The 12,980-nt window shown below is 39.5% G+C and overlaps 1 protein-coding gene across 2 annotated transcripts in view; it reads right to left on the bottom strand.

Annotated features, from left to right (window-relative positions):
- The window catches only part of PTPRN (protein tyrosine phosphatase receptor type N), a 2,492,130-nt gene that overhangs the window by 721,868 nt on the left and 1,757,282 nt on the right, over positions 1-12,980 (bottom strand). The window lies entirely within an intron of this gene.

The following is a 12,980-nucleotide window of genomic DNA, read 5'->3' as shown; positions in this document are numbered from 1 at the left end:
AATTAAACATGCATTCATACATTCAAATCCACAATTCCTTCAAATCACTCTCTGGTTAGGTGACATGCTCAATGTCATTCTACCTGGACCTAAGCTTTTCCACTAGGTTGTTTTTAGATGAACTTTATATTTTCCAGAATTTATTTTTCCTGTAATTTATTTTATACTCCAGTTATACAAGTACAAGAAATTCCTTTTTAAAAATCTAGAGAGTAGAGTTCCTGATCAGTGATTACAGAAAAAAGGCTGTCATTATAAACAGCAGAATTTATTTACTGACAAAACAATGTTATAATGCTTATAGCTGACAGCTGAGGCTAACACAGGTGATTAACAGGCACCAATGAGTGAAATAACTTTCAGTGTGAAATAAGATGTGATTGCTTGCAGAGGCACATTCTGCAAAGGCCATTTTGTATCAGTCTAAGACGCTCATTGTAAATTATTGAATAACCAAATCATTCTGTTCAATTTAAACATGAGAACCATCGAGCAAACCCATCTGTAAGCATCAACATATCATTATTATTACATAAACAATTGTAACACATTAACAATTGTAACACATTAACTACATTTACCAGATTTATCAGGCTCTGTGAGTGGCAGTATGAAATGATGAATGTATCTAAAAACAGGAAAAAAGTCTCAACATTTCTGCAGTAATAAAATGCTTGAATGATGTAAGAAAATATACAGGAAAATAGACATATAACAATATGCAAAATTACTTAAAATACTTTAATAATAATTTCCTGAGATAGCTATTAAACTTTTTGTAAAATTTAAATGTTATATATCTTATTTTTAATAAACCTTTTATGGAAAATGCAAAAGGATTTTATTTACAGAATAACATGACAGTTAAGCAAAATGAGAGGGCACACAAGTGAAACATGAACAATAACTATGATATTTTATCTTAAAAAAGATATGATTTATTCATTTTCAATAATATATTTGAAAAAGATGCATTTTAAAATAATGAGAAATAATTGTGATGGAGGGGTTGGCATAATGGCTAAAGTCTTTATCACAGAGAAACAGGTTACATGGTTAACTTATGGTTATTGGTTAGGCTTACATTAGTCTGCAGACTGATAGCCTAGTATTTCGATATGAACAGAATTACAAACATTATAGAAAAAGTCAAATCCCACCTATAATCCATGGTGTATCTGGGAATCCTGCATTTTATATAACCCTTTATACTTTTACATGCTAATAAAAAGAGATCAAATAAAAATAAATAAGATAATGTATGTGTATATAATGACAGATGTGAATAACTACTGACAATTAAGTATTATTATACCCTACTGGTGGACAAAGAATGAACTTTTGAGTGCCATTTGCCTGAGGCTCAAGATGCTTAGGATCAGTGCCCCTCTATATGAAATCACTGATTTTTTGGGGTGTTTTTTTTGGGGGGGGTTGACATTATGGATTTCTGATCCTCTGCGGGTTCAACTTTGTCTACCCACAGTGGAAGCATTATAGATTTTATATATAAAGGTTGGGTTATATTTTGAAACTAAAGCCACTTATAATGAATGATTCAGCAATGTCACAAACTCAACTAAAGTTGCTGAATGAAGAGTTTCTGTAAGAAAGTATTGAATGGGCACTCATGTTTTAATGAACTGGCTATTAGTGAATCACACAGTTCATGGAGCTCCTGACACCTCATGGTTGAACAACTGCACAGATATATACATAAGTTTGTGGAGAGTAAAGTTTTGTGTGTGTGTGTGTGTGTGTGTGTGTGTGTGTGTGTGTGTGTGTGTGTGTGTGTGTGTGTGTGTGCGCGCGCATATATGTCTAAATTATTGGAATGTGAGTGTGGGGGCAAAGCCACCTACAAAAATGGAGAGTGACATTTCATGACTTTGAATGATCTTTGGTGGAATACTTGTCACTGGCAGTCAGTTTTAAAGTTTTTGTCTGCTTCACCGAAGAAGTATATTCATATTTCTGTATGGCTTTCGCATTCACTTGTTTTGATGCACTTGAAATCAGTGAATAGTTTATCAACTTCATAAATCAGTCCTTTTATATATAATGCTATGGTTTTGCCATAATATATAGAATTAAGGGATCAATTTTACTGACCTCATGGTATTCAATGAGCATATTACCTGTCTAGAACTAAAATTGTTATCTCTACTGGACCAGTTTTTCATAATGCAAAACTTGATACATGTAGAAAAAACTGAAAGGAGTCACCTTTTGAATTCCAGTGAAATGTAGAATAATAGAAGTATGGACATATTATTAGGACAGTAGCTCCAAAACTGTGTAGAAAAATACTATCAAATAAAATGTAACTTGAGTCAACATCTGACAAGTTACATGCCTTACATGAATTACTTGTTAACTGAAAGAAAACTAGTTTTATGTGTATTAAGTACACATTATGATTAATTGGGAATTGTGTATAACTACATTTAGCCAAATCTGATTTTCAAGCTTGCATAATATATTTTTACTTAAAAAGGTTTTGTCAATAGTTTGAAATCTGTAACTTTAACAAACATTTAGCAGATATAGCAACTGTACAATTTTTAGAATGGATATAGCACCTGTACAATTTATAGAAGGGATGTGGTTGAGAGACAAATTTAGCTGAGTTGGAGATGATCTAGAAGTTTTCATAATCTATAAATAAAAAGGGAAATTTAAAATAAATAAGATTCTCTAAGATATTTTACTTGGGCAGTAAACCATGTATATTATGTTTCTATAATATCCAATCTATTGTTTCCTATGCACGGTTTATCACAAAAATCAGTAATATTAAAACAGTAAAATTTTAGGAAAAAACATGACTCGAGAAAATAAAATAATTTCTGAAATTAGAATTTTTAAAACTTATTTGAAATAAGAGTTCATTTTTAATATTTGAACATTATATTCATTCCCAACCATCTTTTATGAGGTTTCAAATAATCTGGATCAACATTCATTTTAATTGTTGATAGAGGTCAAATGGACTAGTCTTGAAGCTGAAAACTTTTTGAATGTTGACATTTTAATAATTTCAATTTGAGGCTGCTCATCCAATTATCTAGATATACCTGGAAGGTGGTATGAGTGCTTAACATGAAATAGAATTTTTTCCTGAGGTAGGGTTACCACCTGTCCCACTTTGCGAGGGACAGTCCCTCTTTGGGCAGTTGTGTCCTGCAAAAAAACTGAACAAATGGCAAATGTCCTGATATCTTAGGACAAAAATATTTCCTATATTTTCTTTAATAGTTGCATAAAACAGTTATTTTGTATCTGAAACACCAAACTATTATAATAAACAGAATAAGCAACTCAAATGCTACAAGAATAAGTTACTATTCTGGCAAAAAGTGAATTTCTGTCCTTTGTACTGGCCGTGGGTATGTTTTGCCCTGCAAAATCTGATGTTCCTACCAAAAATGTCCCACTTTGGGCATTTGAAAAGGTGGCAACCCTATCCTGAGGTGAGGGATGCACTGGGATATGAATCTATCACTCCATGTCTTATTTATCTGCAGAAGATTTAGATCCTTTAACTGAGTATTTGATGTGCCATTAGTTCTGCAAAGGAATACAGGATCAGATAGGGTTAAGCTCTTTCATGGCATGAAAAGCTAGACATAGATCTCAATGGTAAATGATGAAGTACAGAGAAAGGGTTGGAAGTCTCTCCTGATAACTAAGATATAACTTTAAAATTCTGGTTATTTATGGAGAAGAGTTTATCTCAACAAATTCTGTTGGTTTAAATGAAGTTAAACAGAACTCTTATGATTCTGTTAAAAAAAAAAGTCGATGTGATTTTTTATTTTTGTAATGGGTGGTGTAAATGAAATAAGATTTCAGGATAATATAATCATTTTTGATAAAGATTATTAAGTAAGAGGGTAGAATTTAATTTATACCATCCTATTTAGATCTATGTTGATTTTATCATGTAAAGAAGACATACTGTTTACTAAACTTTTCTGATCTTTCCTGAAGTATATAATGTGTAGACTTTTAGTTTCTATTTTTAAGATACTCTCAGTAACCAGTGAGCTTTCACCTCCTCCTCCACTGGTGCATTAATTCCCTAAAGACCTTATAGTCAAGCAGCAGAGTGGTGTCATCCTCCATTTATGGGGATGGGGATTTTGTACTTTATGAATGAACCTCACTGTGTATATTCAGTAGTATGCTACAAGGATCGGTATGCAATATGTACCAGCAATGACATGTCACTCACTTCTGTAAGTGGTATATCTGTTTAGGACACCTTTACTCCCTAAAGTGACTGCTCATGTGAGGTTTTCCATTTACACTAGGGATTCTATCACAAGATATATACAATGAATATGCATTTCACACCCTCCATCTGAGAGAAAGCATTGCCTAATGATTCTTCTCTCATCCTCACTAGCTCCACTAGCACCTAGGCTTTTAATTAATCTCAGGTCATACAAGCTGCAGATAGGGCTTTATCACTCAATGTCAATGGAACTTTCAATTCCTAAACATTTAATATTCTATGTATTTGTTATAATCATGTACCATGTAGTAAGACTTAAGGTTTAAACTCTAGTGATTTAATGATTTTTGATAAGCAAAATTATCTGCGAAAGTGAAGTATTAAGTGCCAACTGGCACTTGGGCTTCAGGCCAGTTATTTTACATTAAGAAGGTTCGTGGTCTGCACTCTTGTGGGAGAAGAGGCTGGACTCTGCCCTTCTGAGCTGGGAATTTTCTGGTTAAAGGTTTATAGTGCCTGAATATTTGAACTGTATCTTACTGAAATTGGTTCACCTTGTTTGCTCTAGCATAGACTAGATCCAGGCCTACTGAATCTAGCTTTGTTTATATGCTTGCTGTTTGTTTGCTTGTTATTTCCCTGGAAGCTAATTCCACCTAATACACAACTTCTCAGCGCTTCTGTGGATCACTGGTGATATCTGCATTGCTTACTGTACTTATTTCCTTGTTTCACTTGAAAGAAAGTTACTGTTTGTCGTTTTTGCATTTAGTTACTTGTAACACATTGCACTCAAGTTACCTGGCACTTGCTCACTAAAGCAATTATATAAGTCAGCACTAAAAATTAAAAGCACTACACCCTCACTCCCCACTGGCCCTTGTTTTCAATTAAGGATTTCCCAATATTATTCTAGCATGTCCAAAGGTCAGTTGTCAATCTCCTCTCCAGTCCAGCTGGTGAATCTGGGAATCTTGAGGCAATGTTATAACTGCCTCATGTACACAGACAACCCTCTCCTCCTCCCACATAACACAAATACTTGCGAGAGATGCAGCTATTTAGCCAAACTGGAGGCTGAGCTCTCTCAATTCAGGACTGGCAAGACCAGACAGGAGGAGAAGGCAACTACACACACCACAAAACCAGCCTCACATAATGCTACCACTCCACTGAATCAAACACATAAACACACAAAGACATACTCGGAGGCTCTGAGTAAAATTTACCTAAACAGCAGAGGCCTCCAAAGCAGACACCCAAACAACTGCTACCTCAAGACACCCCACAAGCAACACATAAACCACAAAAGCAGTGTGCAAAGCAGTCACAGCCCTTAAGGCCAAATACAACACCAAACATACTTGTCATAGGTGACTCCATAGTCAGACACACTGACGTCCCACTCACCAGGCTGAACAAGGAGAGGGTCACAGTAAGCTGCCTATCGGGCGCTAGAATCCGCCACATAACACAAGCACTGGGTCACTCCATGGCAAGTACAAATATGACACAGTCATTGTCCATGCTGGTGTGAACGACCTGAGACATACCTCCCCGGACTACATGAAAAGAGACATAGAGGAGCTCTCTGATTATGTAGCCCAGGCAGGACCCTGAGCAGTATCCTTCCTTCACCAAGAATGATGCCACAATATAGAGACAAGATGATCAGCTTTAACAATTGGCTTAATGTCTGGTGTCATTCAAAGGGGATCCAGTGTCTGTCTGCCTGGGATGACATGCTTGACAAGCCACGCTGCTTCGCAAGGGACGGCTTGCACCTGTCACCCTGGGATTCGGATATTGGCTAAGGCTCTTGCCACCCCCATAGTGCCTTTTTAGGCAAGGCTCAAATTCTAAACCTACCACCCTAGAAAACAAAATGGGAAGAAACTGAGGGTAATGCTGCTCAATGCCAGAAGTCTAAATCTCAAAATGCACGCACTCGAGACCCTTCTCAGTATGGAGAACATCGATGTCTGTGCTGTAACTGAAACCTGGTTCAAGGCTCCTGAGAGCACCCCGGCACTATTAGGTTTTACCTCATATCATGCGTTCCGGCCCCAAAACCCGGACCACACCACAAAAGGAGGGGGTGTATCCATATTCATAAAGGATACTCACACCTCCAGGTTGGTGGCAACGCACGAAGCTTCGGAAACCATCCAGGTGCAACTAACCATAGGCAAAACTGCTCTACAAATTGTAGCATGCTACAGGCCACCCTCTCAAACTCAGGAACCCCACACAGCCTTCCTGAAGACACTGGAGGGTATAAATGTATCTCCAAACACCATCATATTGGGTGACTTCAACTACCGAATATAGACTGGGAACATTACTCAAGCCCTAACTTTCTAGCCCAACGGTTCCTGGAGTTCATAAATTCAAATGCCATGGAACAGCTAGTCACTGTTCCCACGAGAGGAGAAAATATACTAGATCTCATTGTCACAAACATGGGGACAAAATGCTCCACACCGAAGTATATCCCTCATTGGTGAGATCTGATCATAAACTAATCTCACTGGAAATCCACATCCCCCCCACCCCAAGCAAAAGACCATAGTGAAGAACTTCTCTAAAGCAAACTTCACACTACTCAAGACTGGTGTGGTATCCTTCAAGGCCCCTGAGCCAGAGGAAACCACAACCCAAGCTGGAAGCCCTTACAAATGCCTTCTATGAACACCTCCAGGACTGCATGGATCAGGCAATCCCAAATAAAACCAAGACTCTTTCCACAAAGGGCAAACGTCCAGTCTGGTGGACCCCAGCCATTAACAAACTTTACAATAAGAGGAGAAAGCTATTACATGATAGAACAAAATCCATAAAAGGGAAGTCACCCCTGATCATTATTAGTAAAAAATACGAGCACTCATAAAATCAACTAAGGCCAATTTTGAGAGAAAAATTGCCATGGATTCAAAGGACAATCATAAGGCCTTTTTCAGCTATGTTAGGAACCTGGGTGGAAACTCCCAGATATGCTCAGAATTAGTCCAAAATGATACAAAAATCACTGAACCCACAGACATTGCCAACATACTGGCAGACAGGTTCAGTGCAAACTTCACCCCCCTCCCCTAAAGGAGAGATAACTATCCCAGCCAAGTGTAGCCTCCCGGACATCTCAAATGCGCAGGTGAAAGCTGCTCTCTCTAAAGCTAAAAACACAGCATCAATGGGACCGGATGGTGTCCCCGGCTGTGTGCTACACGAGCTAAATGAGGAATTAAACCTGCACATAAGGCAGCTGTTTAATCTCAGCCTTACCACAGGATACGTGCCCAAGGAGTGGCGTACGGCAACTGTGGTCCCACTCCACAAAGGCGGTGCCTCTACGGACCCTGGTAATTACCGCCCATAAGCTTAACAAGTCTAGTCTGCAAAGCTATGGAGAGGATCATAATGGAGCTCATAAACAAAGATATAGGGGACTTGCAGACATTGGACCCGACCCAGTTTGGCTTTGTCAAGGGAAGATCATGCCTTTTGAATTTGGTTGACTTCTTCGAAACAGTCACCAAGGCCATTGATGAGGGAAAGGCAGTCCATACAGCCTACCTTGACCTTGCAAAGGCTTTCGACACAATACCCCACTCGGGTATTGTAGAAAAACTTACCAGCTTAAATGTAAACCCATATGTCACAAGATGGGTTGCAAACTGGCTTAAGGACAGAACCCACAGGGTTAGAGTTGCTGGCGCTGTGTCAGACTCCAAGCCGGTCACAAGTGGTGTCCCACAGGGCTCGGTCCTTGGCCCCTATTGTTTGGCATCTACTTCGCAGAAGTACAGGCCAACATGGGAGGACTTTGGCTGACAAAGTTTGCAGGCGACTGCAAACTGGGCGCCATAGTGGAAAGTGCATCGGACACGGATATCCTTCAGAAGGGACTCACGGAAACAGATAGCTGGTGCCAGAGCCATGGCCTGAAGTTAAACGCCAAAAATGTATAGTCATACCCTTCGGGAAAAACAAGGTAACCCCAAGCTACCATATAGGTGGCAATCCACTAAGCACAGAAGAGGTTATCAGGGACCTGGGGACCCAGGTTGACAGTGGCCTTTCTTTTGACACTCACATTGCTAAAGTGGTTAGAAAGACCTTCTACATTGCCCACCTGATCATGAAGGGATTCACATCCAGATCTAGTGAGGTCATTGTTCCCCTGTACTCTTCACTTATCAGACCAATGATCGAGTACAATGCCCCATTCGGGATGTATCTCACCCGACATCTGCAGCAATTGGAGAGACCCCAAAAGTTCCTCACCAAAAGGATAAAGGGACTCCAAAATCTGTCATATGCTGCCAGATTGAAGAAACTCCAGCTCTATTCAGTCGCATACCGTCTGCTCAGAGGTGACATGTGCCTGACATACAAGGCCATGTCCAACCCGGAATTAATGGACATGCTCCACCTCAAAAATCCAAATCCACCAAAACCACTAGAGCAAGTGACTTAAACCTTAGCACGGATATAAATAGGACGTGCTGGAGGGATAGATTTATCACTCAGAGACTCCCTATGCTGTGGAATAAAATCCCGGTCCATGTGAGGCAGAGCACCTCGCTGACTCTGTTCAAGAGAAATCTAGACCTGTGGATGGGAGATCGTAGGTTTACCCCAGGAATCAACTCTGTGTCACTGCTGGACAGAGGCACAACAAACTAATGGGCACAGTATTTTTTCATATAAGGGGTGGCGTAAGCCACAATAATTTGGGCTAGGCTTATAAATGCCTTAGGGCAGATAGCCTAGTATAAACCTATGAACCTATGAACCTATGAACTTGCAACAGCCATTAATTTTACTTCATGTCAGCCTAATTAAGTCTCAAAATCTCTAAGCTTCTCATAAGGGGTCTCATGAAAGATTAAAACTATGTGGAGGCAAAGAACAACTCAATCTAGTACTGATTTAACCAAACACAAACTGAATGTGTTCACTAATTGATCAGTCAAGTCGATATATTTTGATATAAAGTCACAAATGCTTTAATATAAAAAGAAAAGGATAAACAGCACAAATAGCCTTTTGTTTTTCCAAATAGTGTGTTCTAAAGAAGGCAATGATTAAATTTAATGAAAGGCACAATATGTCATATACTTCAAACTCCTTACAAGAATACCAACATTGTAAAGCAGTTTAATGTACAAAAAGAATATAAACAATTAAAATATAATTTAGATTACACAAAAATAAATCACTGTTTGAATGTCATAAAATATGGAAAAATAAACTTGTTTCAATACGCTATGGCCAACTGACCATAAAATCTCTTTACAACATGACAGATAAGTTTTGTAAATGATTGTTTTTTGTCTATAATAATAATAATAATAATAATAATAATAATAATACCAATGCAAAATATCGTCTTTAGTCTATAATAGCACCAAATCATTAAAACTATTTAATACCTTATTATTGACTGATTTCATACTATAAATGCCATAGATAGAGCTAAACTGTACATTTATTTTTTCTTATATGCTATAGGAATAGCAACTGATTGCCAAGCCATCCATGTATCAGATCAAATTTTTACTGCAAACAAGATATCACATGATTAAAATCATAAAATTTAGATAAAAAAAATCCATCCATCCACCCACAACCCCTTTTCCTGTTTTTGCACATGGGGTCGGGGTGTCACTTCAACAGTGAAAATCATCTAGACCCAAGATTCATACCTCTGAGTGGCTGTATAACAAAGTACCACTAAAAACTAACACACTTCAGATAGGTAAGCAACAGATATGACAGAAATAAATAGATTTCAACTAAGCCTTGAGGTACTGTCTTACCAAATGCTTCAAACAAGCTCTAACATCACTGACAGCCATAAAAATTCTTCCTTCCATACAAATAACTTCAAATAATATAGACAATATGTCTAAGTATGTAACAAATATGATATGCCCAGTGGCTCAATGTATTGAAAAACTGTTTCAGAAATAAGGATAAAGAAGTCAGTTCTAAGATGTCAGTCTTATAACAAAAATGTGCAAGATCTATTATGCATTGTAAGTGCCACAATCAGATCTGAATTTATGCTGAGAGTCACAAAAACTTTATGTTTCAGATAGGCACACTAGTTCCAGGACTGGAAAAAATGACAGTGTAAAATCCTGAAGACACAGAAACATAGGATCATAGGAAGTTACTAGGCTATTGGCCCTGGGGCCCTTATAAGCCTAGCCAAGAGTTTAGCCTATGTTTAGACAAGTCAGCACCCGAAGCCCCTGTCCAGTATGGACACAGGTGGAATCCCAGGGGTGTATTTTCTATCTCCTATCCAGTTATCCAGGTTGCTCTTAAAAAGGGATAATAAGGGACTCTGCTTGACATGGAGAGGGAGTCTATTCCACAGATGGGGGAGTCTCTGGGACACAAATCTATCCTATTGATGCCACAGACCAGGTTGAGGTTGCGCGTGTGGGTTACTCGAGTGGAGCTTGACTTGTGGATATGCAGCAGTCCCATCAAGGTGGGGTCTGAGATTGCTTTGTATGCCAGAAAGAGGTCACCTCTGAGGAGTCTGTATTAAACTGAGTAGAGGGACAGGGCTTTTATCCTATCTGTGCAGGGAAGATGTTTGAGGCCCTGGAGTCTTCTGGCAAGGAACCTCTGTGGTATCTCCATCTGCTCCATGTGCTTTGCGAGGTACATGCTGAAGGGGGAATTGTACTCCATAATTGGCCTTATAAGGGAGGAATACAGGGATGTTATGACCTCCTTTGTCACTGCATGAGATTCCCTTACTTATGAGGTGGACCATGTAAAAAGCTTTTTGTACAACAGAAGCAACATGGTGGTCAAATGTCAGGTTGCTATCAACCTGGGTGCTCAAATCTTTCACAACTGACTGCGTGATTAGGACATTGTTATTAATGTGATAATATCTGGGGACATCACACTCCCCAAAGGGGATAATGATGCATTTTTTGGCATTCAGCTTGAGGCCATGTTTCTGGCACCAGTCATTTGTTTGGGTGAGACTCTCTTGGAGGACGTCTACATTACTTGAGGAACTGAAGACTGCACCTGGCTTGCAGTCATCTGCAGACCTGGTCAGCCATAGCCCACTGGTTTTGGCCACACCTCAGAGAAGTATATCCCAAATAACAGAGGCCCCAATACTGATCCCTGGGGTACATCACTCGTTATGGGTCTACTGCTTGAGGTGGCTTCCCCTATTTTGATTAGTGGGTTCTATCAGTGAGCGAGTTTGCTACCCATTTGGTAACATATGGATTGATGCCTAGTTGACAGAGTTTATCTATTATGCCTGAGTGGGGAATAGTGTTGAAGGCTTTGGCCAGGTCAAGGTAGATGGTGTGCACCATCTTTCCCTTGTCCATGGCCTTGGTGACTGTCTCAAAGAAGTCGACCTGATTTAACAGACATGCCCACCCCTTGATAAAGCAAAACTGTGTGGGGTCGAGTGTTTGGAGGTTGCAAATGTCACTGTTAATGAGGTCCATGATAATCCATTCCATGGCCTTGCAGATCACACTAGTTAGGTTGATGGGTCTATAATTTCCCAGATCGGTGGACACTCCACCTTTGTGTAAAGGGATGACAGTGGCTGTCCTCCACTCAGCTGGGATAAAAAGCCAGTACTCAGGATTTGGTTGAACAGGGTGCCTAATGGTGCTGCAAGTTCATGTCCGAGTTCATATAAGGATGCAGCCTGGGATGTTATTGAGTCCCATGGAGGTTGCATTTTTTGCCTTTGAGAGGGCAGTGATGATCTGTTCCCTAGAGATAAGGGTAGGGGACAGGTACTGGGGATGTCCTGATTTACTGATGGGGGACAGAGGGGTGAAGTTTTCACTGAATCTGTCAGCCAGTAGGTTGGCAATATGTACAGCATTTGTGTATGCAGTGTCCTTGTCCACCAGTTCTGAACAGATCTGGGTGCTTCCTTTGAGACTGCAGACATATGTGAAGAAGGCCTTATGACTGTCTCTAGTAGATGTGGCCAATTTGGACTCAAAGCTGGCTTTAGATAATTTTACTAGTGCTATTTGCTTGTTCAGGCTAAGGAGAGATTGCTTCCAATTGGGCACCTGCTCCTTCTTGGTCTTGGACAGCATTTTTTTTCCTTTTATTTTATAGTTTATTTATTGCAGATGTCCACCAGACAGGTTTACTCTTCCTTGCGGAGGATGATTGTGTCCTGTCAGGTATTCCTGATTCCATACATCTATATAAGTGCTTGTATAGTACCTTGGTGTAGAATTGGATATTTGTGCCAGTTTCTACAGAGGGTGAGGAGACTGTGACGCTGTTTATACCATCCCTCAGGAGGTTGCAATCAGCTTTGGAGAAGTTTTTTTGTTTGTTCCTAGCTAGAGGGGGGTCAGGGGAGATGCTGACTTTGAAAGTGACTGCTTTATGGTCAGATCTTAACAGGGAGGATGATACTGTAGGAGTGCTGCAGTGGTTACTCATGTTGGTTAATACCAAGTCCAATATATTATCACCTCTTGTGGGGGTTTGGACTAGCTGTTCCAAGGCATTTGCACTGAAAAAATCAAGGAATCTCTGGACTTTTGTGTTCTGGCATGAATAGTTTTTCCATTCTATGGTTGGGTAGTTAAAGTCTCCCAGGATCAGGGTAAAGGGTCGAATCTTGATAGATTTGAAGAGGTCCAAATAGGTGGAGTGGACATCTTGAGTCAAATTTGGGGGCCTTAGGCTAGCTATGATTTGAATA

Source organism: Protopterus annectens, chromosome 6.part1 (genome assembly GCF_019279795.1).
Source record: "Protopterus annectens isolate FY-2018-M chromosome 6.part1, PAN1.0, whole genome shotgun sequence".
NCBI classification, from domain to species: Eukaryota; Metazoa; Chordata; order Ceratodontiformes; family Protopteridae; genus Protopterus; species Protopterus annectens.
The sequence above is the reverse complement of the archived record's forward strand: the minus strand, read 5'-3'. Positions and strand labels throughout refer to the sequence as shown.